This window comes from Dromiciops gliroides, chromosome 2 (assembly GCF_019393635.1).
Source record: "Dromiciops gliroides isolate mDroGli1 chromosome 2, mDroGli1.pri, whole genome shotgun sequence".
Classification (NCBI taxonomy): Eukaryota; Metazoa; Chordata; class Mammalia; order Microbiotheria; family Microbiotheriidae; genus Dromiciops; species Dromiciops gliroides.
In genome coordinates, this window is record NC_057862.1 from 413223961 (window position 1) to 413239043 (window position 15083).

A 15083-nucleotide genomic window follows, 5' to 3' on the forward strand; every position below is an offset into this window, starting at 1 on the left:
AGGGGACTGAGGGAGGGTTAGGCTTTGTAAACCCCATAGCCCAGATATTGATATGTTAGTTCACAGTATTTAACCTTTTCTTCAGGCTTTTTCCCTTTTCTCTTTTGTCCTTTTCCTTTTGCTCTGTGCATTGGATGATTTGCCTTCCATGGTCTCTCTTGTTCTGTCCTTCCTTTTTTGTTTTTGTTTTTTCTCTCTCGGTTTCTCTCATTGTTTTCTCTGAAGTGCTCAGGATTTAAGCCTCCACAGAAACTTTATTAATCATTTCAATTCAGCAATTATTTATTAGCAGCCTATAATGTGCATTGTACTGTGTTGGGTGCCACAGATAAAAAGACTAGAAAGCCACATAGCTTCTGCCCTCAAAGAGCTTACAGTCTAATACCAGATGAAGAAAAAAAAAATATAGGAGACTGAAGTTTTTCAATAAAATTGCAAGGATATGGGAAGCATTTGTGCTCTTTAACTTGCTATAACTGGCTGTCTTGGGATTTCCATTTGCCTATAAAGTGATTTGTAGAGAAGTTAGACTCTGTAATATCTTTTGCAAGTCCCTCATTTTTTACCACAGCCAATTTGATTATTGGTGGGTCATAGTATCAGCACATCTATCATGAAAATATTGGCATAATTAAAGATTTTTTAAAAAATGAGACCAGTCGTTTGCTATTCATGCTAAAACCAATTCATAGTAATGCCCTTTCTTCATGATTTGGTATTGGCAATAGCAACATATACTTAATCACATTTTCCATGAATAGTTATCTAATTCATATTATTGCTAATATAATATAGGAAAATAGAATGTTGGAGTCTAAACCAGCCTTGCTTTGGCTAAGACATATATGACTGTACAGAAAGATCCTGAGTTCCTCTGGCAAATCTAAAGAGATACTGTCTTTACTTTTTCCTTTAAGGTACACTGAGAATTTCATTAGTAACCAGATATTTCCAGAGTAGGGTCTAGAGAAAAGAGGCACTATTTTTGATGCTGCTAGATTGAAGTCGGGAACTTCACATTTTAACCTGTGCTCTTAACATTTGGGGTTGGCCCTTGGGAAATTTCCTGGGAGACTGAGGTCACATTTTTTATACATGTTGAAAAATATTCACTTATCAGTATTGGCACAACTGTAAACAAGTGATAAAGTGACAACGTTTCCAACAGTAAAAGTGACAGCATTTACTTTAATTTTCTGTCATTTTGGTAATTATATCAATCAAGACCCAAAACTAAAATGATATTTTAGCATGCAGTAAGAAATGAGGAATTCAGATCTTAAAAGACCATTACAATTAGCTTTGAAACATTCCCCATTTTAACATAATTGTTTCATATAGCTTATATGTCTTCATTTACAGGCAAATATTCTGTTGATCTTTTATAAACAAAGTAGCACCCATCTGCTTCTTGAGACACTCCTGGTGCCTATTCATTGCAAAAATAATACATGTCCTAATGACTTCCACATATTTTGAAATCTCCCTTTTGAAATTGGTCTTGGCAGATTATTTGCAGGTACTTGAGTTGCATCTGTTTGCAATTTTGCAAATGCGGAAGACTTTAATGTTGAGCACTGCAAGAGGGCTATTTTAATCCTCAGATAACATTGACTGTCATCAAAAGCCACATTTATCTTTTCCAAGGTGGGGCAAATGTGTAATGTTAAAAGACAGTGAAAGGTCAAGGTCAAGGCTGAGGTCTGACTATTTTCCTTTCATAAAACCGTGCCTTTTGCCTTCTCTTTCTTATATTTCTTTTCATTGAAGTCTAAGCTTAAATACCCATTGCCAAGAGGATGTTTTGCTGATAAAATGAAAGATCAGGAAGAGAGTAAATCTGAAATAATTGTGAACTTCAGTCTCTTGTACTTATTACCACCATGTGGCTAACAGCTGACCAACTTGAAGCTGTTTCAATTTATGCTGCAGAACTAAATAGCACTGTACTAGAAAATTCAGCTTTCCCCCTGTGAAATCACCAGGCCTTTTAGCAGGTGGGCACCTCAGATAAGTTTGAGCGTCCTTAATCATGTGCATGGATCATCCAATGGAAGATGTACCTGTTCTTCCTTGGACAAAGGCACCAGAGTTGTAGGAATGCCTGAGGCCAAGTGGGGAGTAGTAGCAGCTTTGCTGAAGGTTGATCCAGTAGATGCACTTCCAGTAGGGAGCTCAGACAAACTCAGACATGCAGCTGAAGGGACCTGACAGTGGCCTTACCTGACTTAGTTATGGTAGTAGCTCCAGCACCTGATAGGAGATCCTTAAAGGGACTTTCTAAGCCTTGGGCACAATGTAACAAATGAAAGATTTTTTTTTTCACATTTGGAGCTGTATGCATTTGCCTTTCCCAATGTAGAACAAAACAGCATGACATTTTCTAGATGTGCTGCATGGGGATAAAGCGAGGTGATTTTCTCTTTGGGTCAGTACCATCTTTTGCCACAAATAACTTGGCTCTTCCAAGAGAATATAAATACCTTGAGGGTAGGGATATTTTTTTTCATTTTGTGATTGCATCCCTATGTGCAGTACAGTTGTATCCCAAAGTATAGTTCCTTGCACCATTTTTTTGGAGGGGGGAGCAAATCTGTGATTTAATTTACATAGGAAACTGAAAGTGTGTGTACTCACTTAGATAGGCAACTTCTCTGTTGCCTGTAGTCTCAGAGAGTCATCTGGGGCAAAGGTGTCAAACACAGTCCAGGTTGCAAGACTCATGAGTGGGGCCAAATTAGATTAAGATGTAATTGGGAAGGGGGCAACGAGGTGGCACAGTGGATAAAGCACAGGTCCTGGATTCAGGAGGACCTGAGTTCAAATCTGGTCTCAGACACTTGACACTTGCTAGATGTGTGACCCTGAGCAAGTCACTTAACTCTCATTGCCCCACAAAAAAAGAGAGAGGTAGAGAAAGAAAAGGAAAAAAAGATGTAATTGGGAAATATTTGTCAAAATAAATAAAAATATATAATAGAACATAGATAATGTTAATATGTTGTTTTCTAAGTTAATATGTTGCCAGCAAGGACAGCTAATGGCTCTGTTTCCATATGACTTTAATGGTGGGGACACTGGAAATTTAAGTGACTTGCCCAGGGTCATAGATAGAGGACTTGAACTTAGCTCTTCCTGACTCCAAGACTAGCATGGCTAGTCACTATGTCAAGCTTCTTTGCCTGAGGGAAAGCACTTAATAAATACTTTTTGAATCGAGCTGAACCAAGATATTCCATCTAAGTATAAAATATAGGTGATTTCATAGCTGGGTTTGACACTGTCCAGGAATACCAGTTGGTCTTTATGTCCCGAAAAAAAAAAACACCTCTAGGGATCTCAAAATATGCTAGTTAAAGAGAGACAAGAAATGAGGAGATTAAGGGACCTTTATGTGAAGTCACAAAAGCATATTTGAAGAACCCAAACAATGCCCAAATGTAGGTTAACCCCCAATTAACATTAGGTTAATTTTATTTATTTTTAAAATTAAGCTTTTAAAAAATTAGTAAGCATTGTTTTCTCTCTCATACTACAAAGGAATAATCATCAAACTACTTGGTACTGGTTAAAAAACGAGAGATGTCTATGAGTGGAACAGATTAGACATATAGAAGCAAACCTAGTAACCTAGTGTTCTTGGATAAACCCAAAGATTCTAGCTACTGAGGTAAGGACTCACTGTTTGACAGAAACTGCTGGTAAAACTGGAAAACATTTTGGCAGAAACTAGTGTTAGATCAGAACCTCACACCATATGCCAAGATAAGCCCCAATTGAAAATATGACACATATAAAAGGTCATATAACTAACATATTTAGAGGAGTGAGGAAGATATTACTTTTTAGATTTATGGATAATGAAGAGTTGTTGGCCAAAAAAAGAATAGATTGGGGTTCATTTTAAAAGAATGACTGTGGATGATGGAATTCCAGAACTGGAGGAGACACTAAAGATTTTTTAATTCAACATCATTATTTTATAGGCAGAGAAACTGAGGCTCAGAGAGGGCAAAATATTTGTTTGAAGACTAGGACTAGAACTCAGGTCTCTTCACTTCCAATCCAGTGCTTTTATCCCACATGGTGCTCCTTGGAAACAGTCACTAATTCTGTCATGAGTTTCTGTGTGAAATTAACAGTAAAACATAGGAAGGTTGTTGACCTGAACAGTGTTATTTTGTTGGGAAGCTAAAGGAAGATTTAATACTTTCTTTTTAAGCCCTAGTTTTTTTTTCTAATTCATGGGAATTATATATTTTTTTTAAAATTCTGTCATAAAAATCAACAATTGCTAAGCTTCTAAACTAGAGTGTACATAATTCTCTTATTTAAGAATTCTTCATTTCATGAAGGGGTTGTCTGAGGTGGCCCAGGGATATAGTGAAAAGAATATTGTCTCTGGAGCCAAAGGATTTGGGTTTAAATTCTGCCTCTGATGCTTACTACCTAGATACATAGCTTAACCTTTGTTGGCCTGAGTTTCTTTACCTATAAAATGACGAGAGGATTGGACTAATGACCTCTGAGGTCCCTTCTACCTGTAAATCTATGATCCTGATGTCTTCCATTGCATTTGAAATGGAACTGGATTTTAAAAAATAGATTTACAGTTTTCCAGGAATCTGAGATGATATAGAAGGGATTTGTGGCAAGGTACAGGTTAGACTGGATGAGCTATGAGACAATCCCTCTCCCCCACTCTTTTTTTTTTAAAGATCAGGTCTTTTCATCTTACCCAAGCTGTAAGTGCAGTGGCTGCTCATGGATCCAATCCCATTCCTGGTTGGCACATGAGCTTTAACCTGTTCTTTTTCCAACTCTAGTCCCCTGTTCTTTGGGGCTCACTATATTCATGCTGAACTTAGTGAGGATGCCTGATTGGCTTAGTCTACTGCAGTTCAGAACCCCTGAGTCTTTCAGGTTATCTGGGATTACAAGTATGTGACACCATTACTGGTCCTATGTGGCCCCTTTCAACTGAGATGCTAGGACTTTAGGAACGTACTTGTTTCACAAAATGAGGTCTACTTGTATGCAACTCAGATATACACAGGTGTCTCATAAACTTTTCCTGTTTCCTTTAGTCACTATTCCACAGTCTATTGGATCAGCTTTTCATTCCCAGTAGGTGTAGCCAGGCTAGCTTCTATGAGCTATTGGGTTAATATTAAAAAAACAACAACAACATATGCTGACCAACTGATAGTTTCAGAAACTGTCTACATTAGCCTTTCAATTAGATGAATTTAACACGCATTTATTAAGACCTGTTATATTGGTAAGGCAGTATATTAGGTGGTTGTATGTGTGTTGGGGTGGGGGAGAAATTCAAAGAGAAATGAAAACTGGGACCATAGATTTAGGGCTAAAAGGGCCTTTAGAAGTCATGACAACCCCCCCCCTTTTTTTTTACAAAAGGAAAAACTGAGGCCCAGAGAGGTTTGTGATTTGTCTAAGATCACACTGGTAGTAAGTGGCAGAACTGACAGTCACACTTAGGTCCTCTAACTCCAGATACAGTGTTCTTTCTCTTGTACCAACCTTTAAGGTCTACTGGGGTGGGGGAAGAAGAAGGGATATATAACTTAGATATGGCTAGGTAAACTTTACATGTCTAGGAAGTAATAAGAGCATCTTCAGATCTCACCTTCTGGGGCCTTCTTTAGAGACTTTAACCTCACTACAAAATGATGAAATGATGATTCCTCAGTATCTGGGAGCAAGCTGACTTTGGGAGCTGTATTAAAACCAAAGAAGGAATGAGATTTTTCAGAGCATCTCCATATTTTGGGAGAGTTCTTCCCGAGTAGAAGGAACATCAGTCAGAACTGGTTAGGCAGGTGGGGCTACCTCTTGTCATTACCAAGTCTGCCTACATTGGGAACTTCTTGTCAAAGGCAACATTGCACACCTCTTGGAGATGCTCAAATCTTTTTTCTTTAATTTCTAGAGTAAGGATGTAGGTAATGAACAATGTTTTTCTTTTAATCCATAGCTTTGCTAGAATTTTTTAAAAATATGAAAAATTGGATAAATTGCTCTGTTATCAACCTCATTAAAACTCTTCAGACCAGCAGGCTTCCTGGTGGAACCCTTTGACCACATCTCCATTCTCCTTGTATGCCTTTTCCCCAATAGAATTTATTATTATTGTTTAAATTTTTTTTTTTTTGGTGAGGCAATTGGGGTTAAGTGACTTGCCTAGGGTCACACAGCTAGTAATTGTTAAGTGTCTGAGGTCGGATTTGAACTCAGGTCCTCCTGAACCCAGGGCCAGTGCTCTATCCACTGCGCCACCTAGCTGCCCCAGAATTTTATTATAATGATGATGATGGTAGTGGTGGTGGTAGTAGTAGTAGTAATAGTATGATGATGATGACACCTTATATAGGGCTTTAGGGTTTTACTAAAGGCTTTTACCATAGCAGCTGTGTAAGGTAGGCACTAAAGAGATTAAGTGGGTTTGATTTCTGCTTCTATCACTCAACTTTCCCTGTGTGACTTCAGGCAAGCCACTTCCTCACTTCAAGCTTGCTCATCTAAAAAGTGAAAGGGTTGAACAATGACCTCTCAGGTTCTTTCCAGCTCTGAATTTATAATCCTATAATCTTTTGTTTTAAAATAAAATTTTATTTCCATCTTTTGTCTTACATTGCCTAAATTTCTCCCAGAATCTTTCATCCATCCCCTCCCAGAAAGCCATTCCATATAACAAAGAATGTTGTTAAAGGGGGAAAAAAAGAAAAAGAGAAAAAACCCTCAGCAAAACTAATTGATACATAAAAATGGTCTGAAAATACACTCAATATTCTATATCTGTGGAGCTCTCCCCTCTCCCAAAAGCTGTGTAGGGTGGCTTCTCCTTTCCTTCCTTTGGAGCTGGGCTTGTTCTTTGTAATTCTACAAAATTCACTTTCCCTTGTTTCTGGGGTTCTTCTCCCAGCCATTTACATCGCCTTTGATTTTATTGTTCCTATTTCACAGAGGAGGAAACTGAAGGTTATAGAGAGTGCATAAGGTGACCCAAGTCACAGCCAGGGAGCATTATATCTGGAACTGGTGCATTTGTTATTATTAAACTTTTACTGTGTGCCAGGCACTGTGCAAAAGGCTAAAGATACAAATACCAACTAAAAGAAGGAAAAAGTGCCTCAAAGGCATTCCCTCCAATGATGGGGGAAGACAGTACATGAGAGAGAGATGAAAAACATGAACAAGGAGAAAGGGGAACAATAGCAGTATATAGGCATGGGGGCTTAGTCAAGAGAGTCAGTAGCAGAGCCAGGAAAAGAATGAAGGATGTCTAGCTTGTTTTTTTGTTTTGTTTTGTTTTGTTTTTGTGAGGCAATTGGGGTTAAGTGACTTGCCCAGGGTCACACAGCTAGTAAGTATTAGGTGTCTGAGACCAGATTTGAACTCAGGTCCTCCTGACTCCAGGGCCGGTGCTCTATACACTGTGCCTCCTAGCTGCCCCTCTAGCTTGGTTTCTTCTTCAAAATGGAGGTTAGTTGGAACGCAACAGTGGGAGAAGGGGGTCATGCCTTGTGGATGTGATTTCTAGGGGGAGCAGGCCACAGAGGTGGTAGAATGTTCCAGGACTGCTGAGGGAAGTGCCAGGATGAGAGGGCAGTAGAGGCATGATTTTGAAATACAGAAAATTAGGAAGAGGAAAGAGAGGAATTAAATCAGGCATCCCTGTCCTCTTTACAAAATGGATGCTCTAGGTCTTTTGATTCAGGATTGAACTAGGGGCTCTTTCCAGCTCTAACATGTTCTTCCCATCCAGCAGGTAAGCTGTAGGAGGGGATCAGAGTCTGGCTCATTGGCCATATCCTCAGAGACACGAGCACCATTTTCTAGCTTGGGAAACAGCACGGCAAAAACTCTGTTTCTTGTAGGGAAGTCATGACTAAGCCAACAGCCAGGCTTCTGGATAAAGCCATGACTGAGTGAAGGGTTCAACAATTTTCAAGATGCCTACAAGTGTTTTCTACAGAGAGAAAAACCATACTACTGGCAGACCAGTCTTGCACTCAGGACTAGGAGAGCGCAGACAAGACTCTTGTAAGCTCAACTGTTTCTTTGCAGCTTTTCTTCTTGGCCTGTCCTATTCCCTCCTTTTTCTCATCTTCATGGTAGATCAAAGGAACGGGTTCCTTCACCTAGCCATCTCAGCAGCCTGCTAGTTCCAAGTACCCACATTTATAGCAGATGCATTGTTGCACCTTGGGAAAGATGTATTATTGATGCAAACCCATCATCATACCCCAAACCGTTGCATTTTATGCTGCTTGTGGGTGTACTTCTGCATCTTGTTGGCAAAGCAATTAGTGGCACGGTGGGAGATCCACAGGTTCAAAGCTATCTATGTGAGATCCATTCTAGCCCTTTAAAAATGTGGATTTGCTTTTTTCTTTTTTAAAAAAGAAAAGTAGAATCTAATGGTATTCCTTTAACGACAACGGCTCTGGGAGGACTCCTCAGCAAGCCTCGTCTTGATAGTGTCCTGACTTGTTCCCTGTTAGAACCTGGCACTCTGGTGCTCACATTACGCAGGTGGAAGTGTGAGGACCATTGAGCAGTCGGAGTTTTCCCAATGTATCACAATTACAGAAACATCTGTGCTCAAGAACTTTGTGCTGATGCACTGTGAAAACGTGGTGTTCAATCGCCCTCAACATTTCCCGATTTCTTCCTTGGGTAGGATGGCAGGGAAGTGCCACATAAGCATTCAGGAGGGAGCTTTTGGGTCAAGATACTTGGTGCTTATGTGCTGGGGCTGCCCACTGCCTTATTGCTTCTGGGAACATGGGGAGGAAGGTGAGTGGCTTTCTCAACAATAACATTCACAACAACAACAACAATAACACAGCATGTTAAAGTTAGCAAAACCCTTTTGTATACATTGTCTTATTTGAACTTTACAACAATCCTGTGAGGCTGACAAGTATAAATATTATTATCCCCATTGCTCTGATGAAGAAACAGATTCAGAGAGGCATATAGAGTTTCAGGTTGGAAGAAATCTTTAAGATAATCTAATTCAGGGATTCTTAACTTGAAGTTCATGAATTGGTTGGTTTAAAATATATATTTTGATAACAGAATTCCTGTATGATTGATTTCCTTTATATTCAGTTTATCTATTTAGCAACGTTATTCTGAAAAGGGATCCATAGACTTCACAGACTGCCAAAGGGATCTATAACACACAAAAGGCCCATCTTTCTCATTTTACAGATAAGGAACTTGAGGTCAGAGAGGAAAATTACTTAAGAACAGAGATTTTAAGTTGGTAGGGACCTCAAGGGTTATCTGGTAGAGGACCTTATTTTACAGATGAGGAATATGTGGCCCAGAGAGAGTCTCTGACTTGGCCAGTGTAACACAGGCAGTAGGCATCAGAGCTGGCACTTGAACCCAGGCACTCTGACAACAGATCTAGCATGCATTCTGCAGCATAACGGCTTATCCTTGACCATATTTTCTAAGTATTGAAACCAGTACTAGAACATAGGTCTCCAGATTGCAGGACCTGCACTTGTTCCTCTGTCCAACTGGATGGTAGCTCTAGAATGTCTCACCAAGGGCCAGGTCAGGGACTCCTAAGGTCATGAGTCACTCACATCTTGGAGACTTGAGTTGTGCCATGTAGTACTAAATCCTTAATTACTTGTTGAAAAAAAAGTTAAATGAATGTATTAATGATAGTTCAGATATATAGATGAGCTATGGGCCATTTTTTTTTTGTGGTAGATCTTATTGTATGTAGTAAAAACGATTCCAAGGTATATTAACATTGTCACTTCTAAGCAGTCCTCTCACACAAGTGTAGAAGGCATTCCAAAGGTGATATTGGGATGGTTACATATGCCTCTCTCTCTGTCTCTCTCTGTCTCTGTTTCTCTTTGTCTGTCTCTCTGTCTCTTTTTCTGTCTGTCACTCTGTCTCTCCCCTCCTCCTCCTCCTCTTTCTCTTTCTCTCTTTGCCTCCCTCCCTCTGTCTTTTTCCTTCTCTCCCTCCATCTCTTTCTCTGCCTCTCATCTATTATCATCTATTTTCTATTTATCTATATCATTTATCTTCCATCTACTTTCTTCTATCATCTATCTATCTGCTATTATCTTTGATTTATATGTTTATCTATCATTAAAATTTAAAACTGAATTAAGATTTTTGCAGAACTCTGTGCTTGTGTCTATACATATCTATTCTTCTTGTTGTCGTTCAGTTGTTTCAGGCACATCTGATTCTTCATGACCCCATTTGGGGTTTTCTTGGGAAAAATACTGGAGCAGTTTGACATTTCCTTCTCCAGATCATTTTACAGATGAGAAAACTGAGGCAAGTAGGGTTAAGTGACTTGGCCAGGGCCACACAGCTAGCAAGTGTCTGAAGCCAGATTTGAATTTAGATCTTCCTGACTCCAGGCCTGGTGCTTCATCTACTGTGCCATCTAGCTACCCCATACAAGTATGCATGCATGCATCCATGCATGTATATATGTATATATTCATGCATATGCATTGCACATGTACATGCTTATGGAGAGGCTAGTGTATCTGTGTATGTATACACATATTATTTGAATACCTGTATAAATACATGTGTTTTTATGTGCACATGTGATATATGCTCACACATATACGTATATGTATACAGAGATAATAGATAGCTATAACTCTCTATATCGTTTACCCCCAATGCTTTCATGTAGTTTTAAAGTGAGGCATGAGGTGAGGTTTGAAGGGTGGGTGGCTTGAGAAGGGAATGGCTAGCATTCCAAATAGAGTAGAAAGGCCCAAATGAAGGTGCAGGTGTGGGAAGACACATGGCACATGGTGGGGTGGGAGAGAGTAAGCAAATAGCTGGCTGGCTGGCAGGCAAGATTTGTTTAGGGAATAGCAGATGAAATTTTTTCTAAAAGTAGGGTAGGGTTAGGGTGGCCCTTTGCTGCCAAGGGATGGTTTTCTCTCTGCAAAACAAGCATTCCTAAGGGAATCAAGCCTGCAAACTGGTACTTACTCACCATCTGTGCTGGCTAGTTTCTTTGGGTCATCATGAAAATGGAAGGAGGCTCTTGGCTTTGACTGTCTATGTTCCAGCTTTTCTTCCTGTGCCTTATTTGGAAGGATGGAAGGGTCCTTAGAGGCCAGGCAGGCCAACCCTCTCATTTTACAGTTAGGAAGACTGAGGCCCAATGGGGTTAAGTAATTTGTCCAAAGTAGAATAAGTAGGAAGTGGCAGAGATGGAATTCTAACCTGATTTCCTCCAAATCCAAAATCTAGCACTTTCTACTCTATTACTATATTAATAATTTGTGTTCATACAGCTCTTTAATGATTAGAAATCCCTTTCTTCACAGTTACCTTGTGAGCTGCAAGGGTTACTATTCCTTTTTAATAGATAAAGAGTCCCAGAGAATTCAAATAATTTGCCAAAGGTCATACGGTTAGGAAGTAGCAGAGCAGGGATTTAAACTCAGGCCTTCCCTTGACCCTAAAAACTTTGGAAATAAAAGTAATAAAGGACCAGCTTAAAACCAGATTCCTCCACAACTTTTTGACATTTTCCCGTTCCCTTCACTAACTCATAACTCAGTTAATGGAAGAATTTCCCAGGCTGAGGAAATATAAAATTAAAGATAATAGTGTGTGTTTGTTTGTATGAGTATGGGTGTGTATGTGTGCGTGTGTGTGTGTGTGTGTGTGTGTGTATATGTGTCACAGAAGAGAGAAAGGAAAATATGAGCATGAAATGAGTGCATTATTCTCATTTCAGTGACTACAATGTCCCATAGATTTAGGCATTTCTGAACCAGTGCACCACTGAAACTCATGTCAAAAATTTATTTGTGCTAATCAAATTTTCAGCCACTCATTCTATTGCAAGCACAAGTCTCCTCTGGTCAGAAAGATTTTTTTTCCCCAGTGTGGATTTTCATATATTTATGGATTAGAATCAGACCCTATGTTTCCATTGTTGTCTATCTCTAACTAGGTTAAAAGCTTTTCCCTGAATCTTCACCCAGGCATTTCTTTAGAAAGAAGCACCCAGGCCATGCTTGACTGAAATTAAAGGGGAAAAAAAAAGCTACATAGAAAACCTTGAGAAAGAGAGAGAGAGGAGAGGAGAAAACCCTACCATATTCAAAAATACAAAATGAACTTCCAGATGTTTGTGACTTAAGGTTTTCAGATCCTAAGTTTTGCAGCTTGGTGAACTTAAAAGGTTAGCTATGAATAACCATAATCAAATCTTTTCTTTTGTCCATATTTAATTCAAATGAGATTGCTCCATATTGACTTCTAATGCTAAAAGGCCACCCACCATGGTATCCCAGCAGCCAATGAAGCAGGCAAGTGAATGCTTTCTTAAATGATGCTAATCAGCCCAGAGAGGCCTGCCCTCTATCCCCATCAGTATTCTGTAATTCAGATGTGCTGATAACCTGAAATTGAATGTGTCAGTATGCAGACATGTGAAGAGAAAAGGAAACTAGAAGGCAAAAGGACCAGGCAGAGAGACAATGTCTGTTGGGTTGTTGTTGTTGTTGTGTTTTTTTCAATCCTCCTTTTTTTTGGTTGTATTATTATTATTATTATTATTTGGGTGCAGGGCAAGGGATAAAAAGGAAAGCTTCAAGTTCTAAAATATTTATAGGAAGCCTTTGAAGTTAATATATGTTAAATGAATAAATAGTCCGACATTTTTAGCTGCCATGTGGTGAATGGAAATTTGTGATTAATTTTTTTTAAGTCACTATTTTAAAACACCCTCTCTCCTTCTCCCTCCTTTATATATAGAGAGATTCCAATCTGGTGAGCATTTCTCACAGTAAAGTTTAACAAAAGACTTGCCATTGTCACAGTCCCAGCTAGCAGCAGTACAGCTGAGGGTCAGTTGCTATTTCTATTTTAAACCGTGGTTTTTTGCAAAGTTTGTCTTTTAAGTGTTCTCATTTTAATCAGGCATACAGTCTGCAGATCAGCTCCAAAACCCCACACCAGGTGGGCTAGGACACAGGGAGACAAACTTGTGAGATTTGTTCTATCAATAGGTTTGAATGGATTTCTTTTGGTGGGGGTTGTAGAGTTGGAGCAACAAGAAGGGGACGTCTCACTGGCCTCCAGTCACTGAACAGGGGCTTGATTTAAACTCTGAGAAAGTACTCCACTTTATTAGAGAATTTGTTTTAAGTTGGTGGGTATATGACATTTCATTTAATATTGTTGGCATAGTGCTGGAGGGGTTTCCACATATAGAGAAACATGGGGATAGGGATACACACACACACACACACACACACACACACACACACACACACACACACACACACCCTCTCATTGGTAGTTAATGTCCCTATAATTGCCTGAGAATAAGGAGATCTGTATCCAGGAGCATCATTCCCTTAGGTGATGAGGGCATTAGGAATTCCTGGTCCCTGAGACCAAATCAATTCATTAACAATTATTTATTGAGTACATGCTATAAGACTGACAAAATGCCTACTATCCCCCTGGAAAGAAAATAGACAGAGAAACAGACAGGCATAGTGAATGGTCGGAAAACTACCTTCGTTTTTAATATGCCCTTCATGACAGACCCTTCACGGTCTCTCTTCCTACCCTCTTTGTGATGTGCTTCTCTGCCTGGAGGAGTCAGTGCTCCTCATCTTTCTCTATCCAATAAGCTTTCCGTGGGACCAGGACCTATTGATTCTCTTTCTAAAACTGGCTGATGGCACCATTGCCTGGGGGTGAAGGACTAGGTATTTCCTACACTGGAGTTTCTTATGCTCAGGGTCACAGGCCTTTGAGCTGTCTACTCAGGGTCACACAGGTTGACACTAAGCATCATAAAGTGCAGGCATTCTCTTTCAGTGGCTCCACTTCCAATGACAGACAGCTTACCCAGGCACTGGCTCTGTGGGCTGGCCCTGTGTACTGGTGGGATGGTAGGCGTGGATTTAATTATCCATTGGTGTCCTCATTTATATCTTCCTGCCGACTGCTTGATTGCTTTGTCTCTCCTTAAAAAATATTTATTTGAAATTGTCAGTGATCAAAGACTGAAAAACAAAACAGAGCAGGATATTAAAATGAAATTTTTTTTAGAAGGTTGGAGTGTCAGGATCGTTTTTATTAGAAAATTTTACAAGATGAAGCCAAGAATTATTTACGTAAACTTCATATATCAAGAGTAAAATTCCCATCCACATCTCTGATCAGTGTCACTGGCCAGTATAGCCTAGCTTGAAAATATCTCCCATTTAAGGTAGGAGAAATTCGCTTTCATTAAAATTAACTGATTTTACTAGATCATATTTAACACACACATACACACACGCACATGCACACATCTGTGTTCAGAATTGATAAAGAAAGAACTCTGGTTAAATAATCCACTTTTGTCTGACAACGGAATCAGTTATAGAGGTGCAAATATGCAGAAAGCTATTTGGAAATGCATCCTAGTAGTTGTCAGGTTTTATTATGCAGGAAGGTGTCATGTTTGTTACGAAGCTGAGTGCAGATGGCAGAGTGGAAGAAATGGATCACTAATTTTAACAATGATTAATGAACAGAGATAGAAAATGAATTACATTGGACTATCGGAGGCAAGAAATATTTTTGTGAAAATTTTGACTCATCTGCTGTGCTGTTCTCTGTAAATTATTTTCTGAAATTCTATATGTTGTCAACAGTTGACTGCATTTTCCATTACTGTCTATTTCTGTTCTTAAGTACTTTTGTGTTATTAGAGATACATAATTTCAAAATACCAATACATTCCTGATTACTTAGAGAAAATATATGTAACAGTGTGAATGTTCCAAAGACTCCAGCCATAAAAGTCCTGTTTTATAATAATCTTTCATTCCTCCTCATTTTATCACTACATTAGGAATGTTTGATAAAAAGGGGGGGGCATTCCAGCACTCGTAGAATAAAGGAAATATAGAGACAAAGGTAACAATAGAAATGTGGTCAAGTGGGTTTATTGTGGTCTTTCATTCACATCCCCAATCCCCACCCTTATGCTTTTGCCACTGAGTCAGGAAGGCTTGGTCTTCTTT

The 15083-nt window shown here is 39.2% G+C and overlaps 1 protein-coding gene across 12 annotated transcripts in view; it reads left to right on the top strand.

The window, feature by feature from the left end:
* ZNF536 (zinc finger protein 536) overlaps window positions 1-15083 on the top strand; it is a 619087-nt gene that overhangs the window by 38474 nt on the left and 565530 nt on the right. The window lies entirely within an intron of this gene.